At 42.1% G+C, this 14,787-nt stretch overlaps 1 protein-coding gene across 18 annotated transcripts in view; it reads left to right on the top strand.

The window, feature by feature from the left end:
* The window catches only part of nrcamb (neuronal cell adhesion molecule b), an 89,958-nt gene that overhangs the window by 27,243 nt on the left and 47,928 nt on the right, over window positions 1-14,787 (top strand). For 17 of the 18 annotated variants that reach the window (XM_074678213.1, XM_074678212.1, XM_074678202.1 and 14 more), the window contains exon 2: window positions 14,485-14,564. The gene's annotated coding sequence lies outside the window, so the exon portion shown is untranslated. Of the gene's footprint in view, window positions 1-7,819; window positions 7,925-14,484; window positions 14,565-14,787 lie in introns of those variants that run through there. The other variant, XM_074678196.1, reaches the window with a different exon arrangement.

Below are 14,787 nucleotides of genomic sequence, written 5' to 3'. Positions count from 1 at the left end.
GGGGAACAGGAAACTGAAGCTACCCTGCGTCCCCTCACCCTGACATGGCTGCAGTTTAATGCATCAGAGTGGCAGGTTGTTTGTTGTTGGGGTTGCGGCATCGCCAACTGTAATGAACAGCAGGGATGACGCGCCCCATGCAGCATCGATCCCGCACTCTCACACAGACGGCGGATGGAAATTGGTCCTGGTGGGGGTGCAGAGGAGGTGCACACATGCCTGCACCTTCTGTGGACACATATGGATGCGGTATCAGCACACATGTACATACTGAGAGGGCGAGAGAGTGTGTGTCCATGTGTGTGCGAGAGGGCAGCGTGTGTTTATTGACTCCTGCGGGTGCTGGGTGCTCAGTGGACCGAGGATGATCTTCTTATTGGTGACAGTATGGAGCATATAGAGGAGGAGACCTGCTCCTGTGGTGGGCTTTTCTCCCTCTTTGCTGCAGAAAAACTCTTGGATCCCTTCCACCTCGCCTCATGTCCTCAGCTGGGGCTCTCTGCAGTTGGATGAAAGCCTCATATACAAACTGTATCAAACCAGGCTGCAACGCTTCCTCTCCTGCTTCATTACCACATGAATGGTTGCCATATTTCAATATACTGTTGGAGTACTTTTGGCAAGTCACTCAAAGTCATTGGCTTGAACATGGTGGGCTAACAATAGCCAATAGAGGAGGGAGTCCTTTTTTAAAGCTTCAAAGGGCAACATATCTTTCCAGTTGATTTCACGATTACTACAAATTGGTTTTGATTTTTGTAGCTTTGCTCTTATTTATGCTGTTTTACTTTTTAAGTTAAATAATGCATGAAAGAACACGCCACTGCCATAACAAAGTCTGGTGGTTTTTGATTCGACCGGTAAACAAGCAAATATTTAAGTCATAATTATGTACTCACAAGAAATATCTGGTAACCCTACAGTCACAGTGTAGCTGTGCAGCAGAGCAAACAAAAGCATTAGATGGTGAAAACAAACGCTGAGGGACCTACAGGAAAAGTGCAGACAACAAAAAACAAATTCTTTCCTACAACTTTGTTTTTTAATCCTGGGAATTACACTTTATTCAGTACATTAAATTAGATTTCCAAATCTAAAAAGAAGTTGAGTTTACTATAGCCGCGTTTCCACCAAGCAGTCCGGGTCGGTTCGTCTCGGTACGGTGCGCTTTTAGCGGCGTTTCCACACACTCATCCCGGGACGGATCCCTAAAAACCGAGACGAGCCGTCCCACTTTTTTGGGACCCTTTCGTATGGGTGCCAGACTGAACCGATCCGCTCTCGGGAGGTGGAGCAACACACTGCAGACCGTTGATTGGTCAAACGAATCGTCACTTACCCCGACAGCGGCTGCATTTCTCCTGGTGGCTCACAGACTTCTCTGAAACAAAGCTTGATTGTACTTTGTAACAGAGAGTTACATGAAAATCACAGAGAGGACGAAATGCTGCATGTCTTCCATCCGTGCTCTTTGTTTACTGTGTCGCGTTTTCTTCTTTGTTGGATTTAATCGCGGGGTAAGCTGCTACGGCGTCGCGCTATTGTTTACCAGCTGCGGCTTCCGGCATGTGGCTTACACGCCGCCCACCACGAGAGGGCACAGTTTGCTGTGGAAACGCAAACGGGATCAGACTTAACTGTCCCAAACCGTCCCCAAACCGTACTGAACCGACCCGTACTGCTTGGTGGAAACGCAGCTTATGATGCATACATGGTTTCTTCAACAAAGGACTTTAGTTTAAGTTGGCTTGGATATCATGTGTTCTCAACAAATAATCCACCAAAGTGGTAGAGTTGGTTGTCTCTCAGTAGAAAGTCACATGTCTCAGCAAGACACTGAACCACAAAATGCTCTCACTATTGGTTAGCTGTTGGTATGTGGATGTATTTGAATGAGATTAGCTTATGCTGATGGTCCCTCACTGTAGCAGCCTCTGCCATCAGTTTGTTAATAATATGTCAGTGGGTGAATGCAACTGGCAGTGTTAAAGTGCTTCAAGTTGCCAGAAAGACTAGAAAATGCTGCATAACTATAAGTCGAACAATATAATTTATTTTCTTTGTCAAAATCCACCATCCATTGATTTCCTGGTGTATCTGTGATATCCAGTGTAGACTGTAGCTCTGTAACCAATATAGCAGATAACAGATAGCCTGGTGAAGTTTGGCCATATTTTGATCTAGAAGATGGAGATTAAGTTGTCTATATGCTATTTCAGGTTACTTGACTGGTGGAGCAATGTGCAACCAGCATGGGCAGGATACGTATACCTATGTAGAGGACCAGAGGCTAGTGATGCTAGCTCTTACTAGTCTTCTTCAAACTCAGGATACAGAGTTAAAACTCTTATCCTAGACTCCTTTGTAATGTGTTTCACTGTGTAAAATATTTTTTGCCGATTTTTTTGTCACCTTACCTTAGGATGAGATGATTAGTCAGCATCTAGATTCATTTTTAAACCACTGGGGCATAAGATGCTTCAGTTATCTAGTCAGATAGTTCTAGATAAAATGCTGACTTAGAGGCCATTTACACGACAACGGTTTGAGAGTGAAACGCAAAAGTATTGTTGCATTTCGGCCTCGCCAAGGAAACAGCGTTTTAGCCGACCTAAAATGCAAACTTTTGAAAATGGCCTCCAGAGTGGAATTTTTCTGAAACACTGCTAACACCGTTTTTTATGTCTAAATGTGAATCTGCTGCAAACCAAACCGCTCTTCAAGGGACAAATTAATAAAATGAATGAATGAATGAAACCGTTCCATGTGAACAGTAAGCCCATGTTTTCAGTGGAACGCTGACGTCATGCTCCGCTTAGCACGAGCACATACAACAGTACAAAAGTACAGTTGTTACGATCATCGCAGACTATCATGTTGTGCTTGTGCTGCTCAATCTGCTGAATATGGTGACTGTCTGTCAACAAAATGTGCTTCTGTTACTTCACTTCTGCACTTAGTATTCGCTAATACACCAGATGTTGCTCAACTCTACTTTGGTGGAGATCTCCCAAAAAGGGCTTCTGGACAAGACAGTTACAGTGCCACTTGCAGGCCTGGCATGCTTACTACAGCATTTCTAGTCCCTCAGCGTTTCAGTGTCAACGCAGATTTTTTTTCACTGCGTTTCGGCATTTTGGAATGAAACGTTGTGTAAACCTGGCCTTAGTGCCTTGTTTTGCTTCTCTGGTTCTATTTCCTGACCCTGTTCTGCAAAGCTGCTGCATTCCTGGATGAAAGCCATTAAATTGTAATTCTGATAAATAATATGGACAAAGCTACAAAACCTTTACTTCTCTGTCTTATTTCCAATGGAGGTCGAGTACGTCCCTGAAACAGAAGTGGCTGTAAACTGAAGAGAACTCTGCTGCTCTGGCTTCTGTTAAGTTTGACTATTGTTTGTTTGAACTGTGTCGTGAAAGTCTTTCAGTGAAGAAGAAATACGATACACGCCACGACTACAGGTCCTTAACCTCGAGGATGGTCTGCTGCCTGTGTGTGGTAAATTTCTCCCATTCCCCACACTCTTTGTCTTTTTTTACTGCGCTTTCTCTCTCCCTCTGTCCTTTTCTTTTTCCCTCCATCATCCTCTCTGTTGTCTGCGAGCGTGTTAACACTCCAGCCCTGTCACCGAGCCTCATGGCACCATGGAAACCAGTTGCACCATTCTCCCCCAGTGTGTGTGCATGTGTGTGTGTGTATCTGAGTGTGTTTGTGTGTTGATGGGCGGGATCAGGGTCTTGTTTAGTTTGAAAAAAAGCTGAGGAGAGGTCGTGGCCATCCCTGTGGGCCTCTTGCTGTAATTCATGTAAATTCCCTAAAGACCCCGGTGCCTTTGTTTTCCTCATTGTGCCCCCTGAGCTGGTTGTATCTGCTGTTTGAGAAATGAAGGTTTTTTCCTTAGATGATTCCTTCACTCAGCTCCTTTGATACTTAATCAGATATCTCCAGTTATCCTGATAGTCTTGCTATGTGATACCTCTGACACCGGACTCTGCGCTTTTATTGTGAGGTAATGAGTTCAGCCAAAGTTAACAAGGATAAAATTGATACAGACATGAAGGCGAGCAAACAGTGAATGCCAAAAGATTTTGTTCCTTATGGGGTCATTGTCATACTTTATTGTATTATACATACTCACACCTGAACAACTGTTGATTTGATGCGACTACAAGAGACTATATCTTGTCAGGAGTACCTAAACAAACACGCACTAAAAACTAACATGTAGGAATGTGTTCACAGCAAACTTACAAGGATAAAATCATCCATACTTGTCTTTCCATTCTTACTCTGAAGTGCCTCCCCACCCTGCTTCGATAGCCTTGTGAACTCAGCCTCTTATTCTCTCTGCAAGCCAATCATATTTCACTCCCATTCACATTTCTGAATAGGAAACTCCTCTCCCAGAACACCCACTGATTGACGAATGCATGCTCACACACACACGCACACACACACACAGCGTGCAGCTCTAGTTTGGAGGGCTTGGTCTAGACCGCAGCGTGAACTTTGTTCTGTTAAAAAGTTGCCATTGAGATATGCAGTAGCCATTGAAATATTGTTTTTCCATTGGTTCGCCAACAAAGAGTGAGGAGGGCGCCGCTCCTGTCTCAGTGTGAGTCTGAAGGCGCAATGGGCCGGCGGGGATCGCCCAGTGTCTCTGCTCAACAGAGCCAGTGTGCAGAAATAATGCCCATTAGACTTGGTCAATCACACCCCCCCTCAGCTCAATGAAATATGGCCCTTTCACTCATTCCATACCATAATCTATACACCTCTGCACTATCCATCATCTCTCCCAAAGATGTCTGCCACCAAGAAAGCTTTTATTTATGATGCATTTTTGAAATTAATGGCTTCTCATAAGACGCTGAGAAAGCTTTAAGGGCTGAGTTATGTTTACACAGAAGACGACTGAAGCTGTTCATTAGTGAATTAAGGTGGAATTCAGAGTCAGAGGTTTCATGTCTCCTGACCGCCAACGAAGCTGTGACGCTCTGTGGGTTGATGGTTTCATCATGGTGAGTGGGTGGAAACTATATACTAGCAGTAGCGTGCAACAATGACCGTGTTGTGAGGTTATTGAACCTGCTGGTGCAGACAGAATTCAGGCCTTTGTGGGACCATTAAGTGGCTGCCACTGAACCTGTAAAGAAAACTAAACCAGTGAAATCATCTAAACAGTGGATTCACTTAAAGAGGCCCTTGTAGGTTAAACAGTTCAGACTGATTTTCTGTTACATTCTTTCCCTCCTAAGGAAACACGAGCAAATTGACTGTCGTGGAAGCACCTTTAATCCATGACAACCTTTGAGTTATTTTCTTCTTATTTTATATCTTCAACCATCTGAGTCAAGAATCTGAGTTGAATGCACACGACCTGAGTCATCAGCATGGAAGTCCAAGTTGAGTCACAGGTCCTGGAATTCAGGACTCAAGTTGAAAACACTACAGTGTTGTCTTGATCTGTCACTTGTAGGTAAGAGGGATGGCGAGCCAACATTGGTAGCAACGAGTCACATGCACCATGTACTTGTGCCCTGACTATGAGAAGCTGTTTGTTATGTAAAGTGTCTTTAATTTACTGATTCCGCCTCATAGCCAACATAGATCATCAGATCAAACAAGATCATCAGTGACAACAAAGTTATTGTCATTCATATATATTTTTTAAATTTTTCAGTGGAATACTGAATGAACCTGTGTTTTGGTTGGATTTTTTGTATACCAAGCAAATATTCATTTTTATGTTTGGTTCTCAGCTCGTAAAGTTTAGCCACTAGTTTTTTGCTGTTTTTTTTTCTTTGTGCTGAGTATTACTTCAACTCTTGAAAACCCATCAGACCCTTCAAATTTTTTAAGTGCTCTTTCAGTTACCGGTAACTCCTCCATCGTTTGGGCAAGCAAGACAATTCAAAGAGCTAATTAAAGAAGAAAGGACAAGCTTTACGGTGATATCCAAAGTGTTGTGGTACTGCCAAGGAATCTATGTGCATCAATTGTTTCTCTCATAGTCAATAATTTATGCAAGCTGCTCTCATTTTACATGTGCTTCCATTACCGTAACTCTTCAACTATTTGAGCCAGTGAAAAATTTCAAACGGTTTCTAAGAGAAGAAGGGTTGAGCTTGTCAGGGATGCCTTAGGATATAATAAAAAAAGTCAAAGTTGAAGGATTTCAGTGGTCATACCAGTGTTTTAATGCTGACATTCTTCACTTCTCTATGAGTGCAAAAGAGTTAAAACGTGCACATTTTTCCGTCATTGAAACAAGACATCCGATACATTATCTCATCACTGCATCCTGTAAAAAGCTGTCTTAACCAAAGAGAAATAGATTTGAATTCAGTCATTTGTTTTCAGAATAAACACACTTTGGCAAGATACACAGCTCAGCAAATAGCAGGTGCACATGGTCATTGGGAAATGTAGTCTTTACTGCAGAAAACTGTCACTTTAACCAGCAGAACATAAAGGTTGTCTCAGTGCCTTCAGCAAAACATGATCCCATTCTCAGGAGTACTCGGTGTCCTGCAGTAAAACTGCAACAACTGGGGTGCATTGCAAGTAGAGATCCTGCTTTGACCTCCTGACAACTTGACAACATTGAGAGGATTGTGTTTCCTGTTGCTGCTCACACATGCATGTGCATCTTTTTACATTTGCTCTGGCTAAACAAAACAGGGACACACCATGTAACCATGACAACGCTGCAGAAAATCTCAACAAAAGTTCTGCATTGAAAATATATAGAGGAAAGATTAACAAAATACAAAAACTGTTGTTCTGCATTGAAAGGAGCTGGGTAACTGCAGACTCTACAGTAGTGTGTCCTTAAGTAAAGAACCTTAGAGATGTGTTTAGGTGCTTGTATAAATGCACAGAGTCACATTACAGCAATGCTGTTTAAAAGGAGAAAACATGTTTTTCGTTTCTCGGAGTCTAAATCATTGTTTAGCTTGATGGACAATGCGCTTTGAGGCTGATTATGTTACATTTTGTGAGCTTTTGTAGTGGGAGCAGCATTATTTAGGGCCGGGCCCACAGAATAGAGCCACTTTCAAAGGGAGAGCTCCCACCATTGTTGCCCTGTGCAACCATAGCTAACGGACGTCAAAAGACCTCTCTCACGTCTATTCTTTTAAAATGGGTTGCAATAATACCGGAGAGGAGTCGGCAATAAATAAGCTTCCCTTTACTGAGTCAACTAGATTAGATTGCACGGGGACATCTGTGGAGTGTAGGTGAGCACTTTCTCTGTATGGGAAAGGAAGTCTTTAGGATGTGCCTTCAGGCTTCTTCCTTTTATTTGTGAGCTCTGCTGCTTTTACTCCACCTCCACCCTCTATTGAACGAGGAGCCACTGCATTGAGAGGAGCACAATCAGTGAGGCTGGCTGTTATTTGACTGTACACTGGAGTCATTTAATGTAACGTGCAATTATAGCGTCACTTCTGCTTTTTAAGTCTCTGCCAGATTCACATCCCAGGATGTTAGGATCTGTCATCGCCCATCCTGCTGACAAGTTTGCTTCTGATGCAAAACAAAATGACTTGTTGAATTATTAAATGCTCTTGTTCAAACGTGTTAAAAAAAATACACACCCACTCTGTAACTTTGTAGATTCAGTTCAGCGGTTCATGTGATACCAGGAAATGTTTAACCCCTATTGTACAGAAACAAAAGGTTGTTTTAATCCCACTGTGGAGGAGGAGGGGGCGGTGGAGGGGGAGGGGAGGAGGGGTTGTGGGTGTGTTGGTTGGAGGGGTGTTGGGTGATTTTGTGTGAGGGAATCGGCTCTTCTTTCTTTGCTGTCAGTCAGTCTCAGCAGACACATCGAGGAGTACGCAGCACAACAGGATTATGATGAGTAAACTCTCGGACACACACGCTGCTGGGATTTACTGACACAGACATTAAGGTGGAGTACTCGATCTTTTGTTTGTAAGAATTTATGATGTTTAATCTAATTCTGAGGGGAGAACAGCATGTGATGTTTGTGGTGATCTGCAGGTGGAAGTTCAGGTCAGCTGGATTTGATGCTTGGGTTTGAAGGTGTTCTGAGAAAACGAGTCATTTTAAAATGAAATATCCCTCAAACATAAGGATTTTTTTCTTAGTTCACATTTTTTTGTTCATGTTTTGTGGGTGGATTTTTTTAACTTTAAAGGTTTGGTGGTGTTGTGTGCCATTCACTGACATAATAAGGGGCATTTTTTCATTATTTTCACAATGTTTCATCATTGATTGTGGACTTAAACAAGGAGCGGACACACAAAACTGCTGAGCAGGATAACAGAAATAAACAAGCAACTTTTTCGATCACTAATCGTAGATTTCTGGATTATTTTCCAGGATAAATTTGTGGAAATTTCTGTTTTTAGTTTGTTCTTGAGGATTTGTGGTGTTTTTTTTTCTTCTCTTGTGCAGTTTTTTCGTCAAATATCTAAGGTGTAATATATAGTTTTATAGAAAGTGTTTCAAAGAAAAAACACAATAAATTGTTGCCCTAGATCCTCTCTAAATAAACATAACAAAATATTCTCAAATTCTCAAAAATTGATTGCCCCATTGAAAACTCAGTGGCATCTTCTCAGCTTATGACAATCTGACAGTTGAGGATATTTCTTACAGTGTGTTAAAGTTACCTCACCACACATTTTTTTGCAGTGGGACCTGCATAATGTCTTTCTTCCTTTGATAATCAGCCTTATTATAAACATTTTCATGGACACTTTGCAGCTCTTGCATATTGACACACCATCTCATTCTGCTGAATCTGAGCCCGCCTTAGTGTTAGTGTGTGAGAGCACCTCTGTGTGTCTGCGAGCTGTGTCCCTTAATGTAAATTCATGGCTTGGGAAGAGTGTGTTCCGGCTCTAATTATTTCTCCCCTCTTTGGCGGTAATGATGCTTCATCGGGAGAGCCGTATCGTCTGCAGCCACACTCTGCCTCTCATTAGGAAAGGGTCTAAAATTAAACCCACAGGCCACTACTATGTGAACACACACATACACACAGGCTTAACTACACACACAGACACACACACACACAGAGGCATGCACACATCAAAACAACACAGCCTGGAGGAGAAAAGCAACAGACCCTCATTAGAGAGCAGTGTGACAGTTTGGTACCTGGCATTATCTGCACTGAGCCTCATGCAGAGTGAGGACATCTCACTTTACAGGACAACCGTTCAGCTGTGTCATATATGGCATGATGCAACTAATGACAATGCACTGTGTATTTTCATATCTTTATGGGAAATTATGATGTTTAGTAGTAACAAGATACGGAAAATTATTTCTAAATGATTTCTGTTCATCAGCTTTTACATCTGTCATCATTTACAACCTTTGTTTACCAATGTTGTTCACACAAAAGGACAACAGTTTTAAAGCACCTGTGAGTGGCAGTGTTTCCATCATAAATCATACATCTGTACACAATAGTTTATCTGTCCTGAAACTGAGAAACAGACAAGCCATCAAACAAACAAACAGGAAGAAAGATAATGCAATTTTAAATCTTTGTAGCTAACTTGAAAGTTCTTTGTCTCTTTGGGGACAGCACAGAAGAGCTGCTGAAACACTGACTGGTTGTCAAAATAGATAAATATATATGTAAATATTTGGTGATTGTTTTTTTTTTTAAGTTAGATTATGCACTTCTTAAGTTAACATGTCAACATTAAGGGCCAAATACTGCACTGCAGTGTACAGGAAGTTAACAAATCAAAAACAGCACAATCAAAGACACTAAAAATGTTCTTAATACAAATTCTAACCAGAACAAATGGGAATCAGATAATCACGTTTTTGATTGCATTTTTAAAATTCTGTTAACTCACACTTTTTAAAGCAATTTTAGAAGTAGCTCGGTCCGAGAATCATGAATGATACAAAATCTACTTGATGATCTTGAAGTTTTGCTCCTTTTTTTGTTTGTTTTGGAACGCTGCGCTTTTACATCACTGTGGTCCCAAACCATGACTTAGAGTAAGGAGACAGCTTCATAGCACCTGTCTATCAGGTTGTGTTGTGTTGATTCACACAATCCAAAATAGAGCCCGTATAGCTTTTGTGATGTGGTCACCAGCTTACTGCACCTGCATGCTTTGCTTGCCGTAATAGCTCAAACCCAGAGTACGTTAAAACTGAGAAGAATTGCTTGGTATTCGTTATTTTTTCACTTCTCATCTGAGCAGTCTGGGAGTTTTTAAAGTGAAATCTAAAAGTGCAGTGGTGGCAGGAACCAGTGGTGGATTATTGTGAGCTGAGAGGGATGTGAAAGCATCCTAACTAGAGGATGACTCTACTGCTTTTAACTCACTGTAGGCTCACACTAAGCATTAAATTAGTTAACATTATAATATTGAAAAGGTCAGGCTAGTTTTGACTCATATTTGCTCCTCTATGTACTTCTTATTGTCTTTTATTGTGGTTGTTTGTATTCCCCAATGACTGTGCTGTCTGTTCGTTAGTCAGGCAGGAGAGCGCTCCCTGAGGGTCTCAGGGCACCGTGCGTCTCTCACTGTGAGGTGTTTTGTAGTCCTGCTACTTGCCCACCATCGGCATCTCATCTATTGCCGGTCTCTGTTCTCCGTCCCTCTTCTTATCACCATGGCAGCAGAGCTGGACTGAGCCCAGCTTGACTCTGTGCTGTCTGAGGGCAGAGGTGGGGTGGCGGGATGTCTGGCTGGATGTCATAGGGGGAGGCCGCTTTGATGGGATCAGCCTCCAGCTCATTCAACAGGATGTGGAAAGGTCATTTTGTTGCTGTGTTTTATTCATGGATCGAGGCTGTAATCAGCTGTTTCTCTGGATCACAGAGTGAAAAAGAAGCTGAGCCTGGTGCTGTAAGGTTCGACACTTTGGTGTTGTGTTGGCAGTAATACAACCCAATAATGTGAATGTGTAACATCTAAGTCAAGTCAGTGACAGAAAAGTTAGTGACAGAAGAAAAGTTGTGTTCAGGATTCTAAAAGAATCAAATTAATAAAAAAACATGGAGTAAAAATGAAATTTTGGGGGTAATAGCAGGAAAAAAATCACCTCACAAGGCTGATGGTGTGAAAAAGCTGCCAATTCAAGTTTTACTCTGTGAAAAATGTGATCCTAAAAGAAAACACCTGAAGTAAACACAGCTATTATTTGTGTGAAATGGATTTAATGCAAAGCTGTAGCTAACATTTGTATGTGCTACCGTGCAGAGAGTGTGCGTAGCTAACCGAGTGGAAACGGCGTCAGCTCTCAACAGGGTCTCCACGTTCTTATTTGGAGCAGCAGACTGAAGTCGATAAGCCTTTGCTAGAAGTAAATGGGATTGGCTGCTTCAATCATTTTGCCCATCGATTCCAGTAGGTGAGACCGTGTTCAGTGTGACTGTGTTTGAGGAGAGGACTGAGCATAAAATAGAGAAGGGAAAGAGAGAGTAGGGAAGCTGGAGGAAAATAGATATAATGTAAGAAGATTATGAGAGTGGAGGGGAGAGAAAGTGAAACAGGACGGGTCTAGACAGGACATCAGACTCTTTCTGGGCCTGTGACCCCAATTTCACTGTGAGGATTTGTCAAGTCATGATATGTCATGACTTCAGTGACTTATCTTTTTCCAGGGATTTGGAAAACATAGCTTGCACTATTTTTATTGGAAATATGTCAACACACATGTATATACCGTCTCACAGGACTGTCGACATCAGGGCTTCAGAGCTAAAGGCAAAAAACTCTCAGACTCAAAAGGAAAGAGATGTGACAAGACAGGAGAGGTAATATGAGGAGAGGAGGAGATAAGGAACAGAAAAAACAGAACGGGACATCATCGTCTTTTCTGGCATCTTGGTAAGGGTTAGGAAAAATGGATTAAGATTTTTGTAGGCAAACATGGTTGTATCAATTTTAGTAGTCCTAAGGCTGTCCACCCGTTACGTAACTGGACTCAGAGCCTTCTCTGACTGAACTCTGAGGAGGAAGATAGCAGAGAAGAAGAGAGGGGAGATTTGGCAGGGAAAGGGAAGCAGGGCAGGACTGAAAGGCCAGGGGAATGAAGGATTAAAGAAAAGGACGGAAGAGGTTGGAACAAGGTATCTTTGACTTTTTCTTTTTGCTCTCAGCCTTTTTAGATCCCAAACTCTCAGGGTCACACACAACCTGTAGCGTTTTCATGCAAGAGATTACCTTTTGGGTTTTTTGAGCGTGGGTGGATGAATGTTTTTTTTTTTTTTCCTAGAACACAAACAAGACATGCACCTCCACTGCATGTGTACAGCCTGGGATTACAGGTTGCAGGTGCGGAAGCCCCAAGAAATCCACTTGTTTTGGATAACTTAGCATGCAGTAATATCAAACAGCAATAGCAGGGAATTGTATTCAAGGTTAGCAAATTGATGTTTTAGACAAGCTGAAGATTTCAAGACCTAGTATGTAAAGTGGGACAATGTTGTAGTGTTGAGGTAAAACATGTCCTACGAATCCAGATTTCCCAAAGCGACTAGTTTCCCTTTCAAACTAAAACTACAAGTACAGACTTGTAACGCCATATTATCTCTCAGATGACAGTTTGAATTAGGCACAAGTAACATAACGCATACAAGCACAACAACATACCTATGTGTAACAGAGCTAGCAACACCAGACTTCAGTTCTCCTTTCCTGATGATGCCCGCATGGCCGTGCTGTTGCAGAGCAAGAGAAGCCAAACTATGAGATGCCATTCGTCACCTGTGATTGTCTACATCCGTGTTGTAGAGCGGTACAGTATTAGAGCAGAAGGCATTAAAGACAGCTATAGCCCCAACTAGTGGCAGGTGGCTGCATAACACAACATACAATGAATGATTTAGGCTTTCAGTGACAAAAATGTCAATAATTTGTTTAACTTACTGATAAATCTGGTGCCGATTAACTGTAAGACTCACACAACTTGTAATTTGCATCATAACCTCAACTCAGAAAGTGGAAATCGATCAGTTCTCAGTATAATCAAACTTGATGTTTAAAGTTTATTTATTTTTCATACAGCTGTGTTAAATACTTGAGTCTTAATCATAGACTGTATATAGAGTGGACAGCGTGGCTCCATCATTTATCATTGTATGGTTTTGAAGCTAAAATACCCCTGTCACAGGCACAGCCATTGGCAGCAATTGCAGCCAGAGTCTGCGCAGTAGAGACAATGAGGGAGCTGGGAGACAGAAATAATATATATATTTTTTTGTTTGAGAGTCTAATCACTTCTTGACTCTACGTCTCGACATATTTTACAATCTCCAAAAAAAACCCCGAGAACGGCAGCTGTCAATAAGCGTTAAACGTTACGTGATGCCTCGTTTTTAACCTTGTATCACTACTGAAAACAAAACTTTTCAGAAAAAGAGGACTTGAATACAAGACAGCCAAATGATATCTTCAAATCACCACAACAATCGGACAAGAGAAACATTTCTACGAGGAGTATTAATTTTTAAAAGTTTGACCACAGCCCATCTGGAATGGCTGGAAAGTTGGATTTTTTAACCTATACTGCAGCCAGCCACCAGGGGGAGCAGTTTTTATTGAGACCTCACGTCGAGCCGAGCAAAAAGACGTCCATTTTTTTTTACAGTCTATAGTCTTAATGGTTAATGCGCCACGACGCTCTGTTATATCTTCATAGCAAAACATCAAAACAGCATCCCTCCCTTGGTGTCAGGTCGAGCTCACCCTGTCAGTGTTCCAGTAGTCTGTAACAGATGGATCACTATACATAATCCCTTACTTATTACACTGGATGTGGAGAAGCACATATATTGCGCCAGTACTCGAGTCACTCCACCTCTGCTTTTGACTGAAAGTTCAAAAACTCTTTGAGTAGTAGAAGAAGAAGAAAAGTGGATTGGTCACAGAACAGGAGATCCCACAAAAAGGATAAAGCAAATATAGTTTTGAACAGAGGAGAAGATGAGATAAAGAGATGAAGTACACGAAATAAGTTTAGGGGGCTGAGACGTGAACGGAGGAAAGATTCTGGGAGGAGCCCTGTCTCTCCTCCAGCTCTCAGCCCCAGGCTTTTGTGTCTATCAGTTTGGATTACACACTCCGACTTCTCAAAATCCATGTTCACACTTTAGTTTACACAGCCTCAGTGTTTGCTTGTCACAGTGGTTTGTTGTTCCCTGTGTTTCAAGAGCATTTCCAAAGAGCCAACACACTCACAGGTGATTATGCATCAAAAGAAATATCTTCTTTCACAGGAGATAGTGTTTGCTGAGACGGAGAGATATCCTGGCGTGTAATCTGGGGTGTGATGGGGACAGAGCAAGAGGCTCCTGATACAAAAGAGGGAAAATACCAGACTGTAAGATCTAAAGACGGAGGAGGAGGCCTTTGTGGCGTCAGATATGTTGGGAAAGACGCAAAATGCCCCCCCTGAAACCTTGTTAAGAGAGATTCAAAAGTCTGAACACTAAAATATGTTATTCCCTTTCTGTTCATCCAGACTGAAGACAGCCCCAGGGGAAGAAGCAGCAGACGACTTGGCCAGGAGGGAGGAGGCGCGAGTGAGACTCAGACTTCGTGGTAGGTTGGAACCTTTTCCGTCAAACTCTGAATCCATTTTCTCCAACATCATTTTCCAAAACAGCGTGAACTTACGACTTCTCTGAATCAAACGTTCTTGTTCTTCTCTGAGGCTCTACCCCCTCCCAAAGGATGTGAACACACACAAATGTCAGCCTGTTTGCCATGCCTGGCAAGTGTCTCCAGTCCAAATATCTTCATCTATGATACTGTGTCAATAATA

This window comes from Halichoeres trimaculatus, unplaced genomic scaffold (genome assembly GCF_033239565.1).
Source record: "Halichoeres trimaculatus isolate MK-OKI-2021-1 unplaced genomic scaffold, fHalTri1.1 fHalTri1_scaffold_10, whole genome shotgun sequence".
Lineage (NCBI taxonomy): Eukaryota > Metazoa > Chordata > Actinopteri > Labriformes > Labridae > Halichoeres > Halichoeres trimaculatus.
This window is presented reverse-complemented; position numbering and strand designations above follow the sequence as displayed.